The 2,476-nt window shown below is 51.3% G+C and overlaps 1 pseudogene; it reads right to left on the reverse strand.

Moving 5' to 3' along the window:
• Positions 1-557: 557 nt before the first annotated feature.
• Positions 558-1,891, reverse strand: LOC101086083 (annotated as a pseudogene).
• Between the last annotated feature and the right edge of the window lie 585 nt (positions 1,892-2,476).

Raw genomic sequence — 2,476 nt, forward strand, 5'->3', positions numbered from 1 at the left:
CCTTGGCTCAGACATGGGACAGGGCCAGGAGGTGGTGGAGTATATGGGCTGGAAGAGACAGTCTCTGGGGTTCCTGCCCTTAAGGTCCTCCTGTGTTCTGTCTTCCTTGGTCAGAGAAATCCTATTCAGCCCCTGTCTGCCTGACCCTATATCACCATGACAGCCGAGAGAACACCAGGAAAACTGCTGCCTCCTCGGAGTGTCTGTGGGAGACGCTGTTCAGATGATTATCACATGTGCTACAAGATAGAAATGGACATGCTTGGTGGAGGAGATGCAGAAAAAGGGGGCCTGCAGATCTCCAGGGCCCCTGCCCCTTAGTGCTTCCTACTGCTGTTTCCTGGTTGTCACCCCTGTGCCTGAGCCGGACCCCGTGCTTCTGCTGTCCCAGCACACCACCTCAAAACGCCAACCCATCTTCAAACCTGCCTGCCCAAGGGGGTCAGCCATGTCTTCTTCAATCCAGGATATTACCCTGGATCCTGCCGAGAGAAGGACTGGAACTCTTTCATCAGCAAATCCCCTTCCTCCCTGCCCCTGGCCCTGACTGTGGGGGTCTAACTCAGCCGAGTTAACAAGGTGAATAATTTGGGGAGGAGTAAGCCCCTTAAACCATCTGGGGACTGTTCTGCTACAGCATCTAGGATGAATCCCCTCAGCTCTTTATCAAAAGAGAAGTAAACCTGTTTTCTCCCCTCGGCCTCACAAAAATATACTAAAGGCAAAACAAGCTGGCATGAGGATGCAGTGGGATGTTGATGAAGGCAGGGGCAGGCGGGCATCTTTGCTGGGCCAAGGCCTTCAACAGATAACTCCATGCTGTGACTGAGCAAGCCCAGCCTGAGTCGGTGCAGGCCTGTGGGTGAGTGGCTGCCTTCCGCTGAGCTGGCACTGGTAAGAGACACAGTACAAGAGCAGGCGAGCCTGGTCCTGCTGGCCAAGGGCATGGAGCCCACGCCTGGCAGGAAGTATTTGAAGGCCTCACTCAGCTTCCCTGGGTGTGTGATGGTGGGGAGCCCTCTGGAATCTGCCCCATTCAGGAAGGTCGTGGTGGTTGAATCCAGTTTGCAGCTGGACTCCACCGTCCCATCCTCAGCAGGCTCATTATCCCCAACCACCAGCATCTTCAGACAGCAGAGGGTCTTAGCACTGCGTCCTGTTCTAGGTCCGTTAAAGTCCAGGTCTCTGCGGGCGTTGTACATGTTCCAGAAGAGCTGCAGGTTGGTATGGCTCACCATGCTTCCCAAACTGTTGCCAGTAGCTCTGCACCAGCACTGTGTTGTTCATCAGCTCCTCCCGGCTTGAAAGGTGGGATAGCACGTGGCAGGTAAAGTGCCGGTCAGGCTGGACAGCTGTTGTCGTCGGGGTCAGTGTTCATCAGTACCAGCCCTTTGACCAGGTAGGGGAAGGAGAGTGCAAACTTGGCCAGCACGTAGGCTCTGGATCTCACTGCAATGCCAGTCACGGACTTGCTACACCATGCTGGGGAGCATGGCAGCCAGCTGCTCCATGGAGGGGAGCTGGTACTCCTGGCGAAACTGCGATGCCCCCACCCACTGCCCAGGGGCATCCGTGTCACACACCGCAAAGTGCTTAGTGGTCGCCTGCGTGTCCTCAAAGTTGAAGAAGGTGTTGGAGCACAGCTTGTGATTGAACCCCACGTCATGGTAGGTGAGGATGGCCAGACAGTTTCCCTTCGGGGAGACCCAGATCATCATGTGCAGCAGGTGACAAGGCTTCCTGATGTCACGTTCCCCATCCCAGCACTCCGTCATCTCGCGGAGGGAGAAGGCACAGTGCCTCTTCCAGGAAGGGCAAAGTCCTGAGTTACCAGAGTCCAGAGGGAGGGGACGGCGTGCAGGAGGGATGGTGTTTTAGCAATCTTTCAGGCAAAAAGATATAAACAGTTTTCCTAAGACCACCCAATATTAGTCTAGTTTTGTCTGAAGTCACACCTTGCTTCCTGTAAGTCCTCTACTCTGCTGCCTCTCAGAATTGCTGATACTGAAGAGCTAACACCCTGCATAGATCACGATGCGTCATGTTTATTTTTAATAAAAGTGATATTCCAAAGCAAACTTGGAAGTCTTAAGAGTAAATAAGTAATATTTCAAGCACTATTTTCATTATATATAACTTATCTTTGGAATATGTTCCGGGAGGCAGAGTGCAAGGTAGTTTTGAAGCATATAGCGTTTGTTAACTATTTTGTTTTTAATTTGATGCATCCTCTTAGAGCAAGAAATGTTTCCTCAAATATCTACCCATTGGGCAGAAAACACTTTTTAGGCACCTCTTACTTCATGGAGGTTAGCCACAATGTTTTCTTTTACCTTTCTTTGAGAAGGTCATGCATGTGTCAGCTGGGGTCCTCCTCTGTATCCTGGGGATAAAAATTATCTTATGTCTCTTAATAGCATGATTTATAGAAGCCCAAAATTCTCCCTAAGATTGATGCAAGTTCTCAGGGGACTTA

The sequence above is a fragment of the Felis catus genome, chromosome C2 (genome assembly GCF_018350175.1).
Source record: "Felis catus isolate Fca126 chromosome C2, F.catus_Fca126_mat1.0, whole genome shotgun sequence".
Taxonomy (NCBI): domain Eukaryota; kingdom Metazoa; phylum Chordata; class Mammalia; order Carnivora; family Felidae; genus Felis; species Felis catus.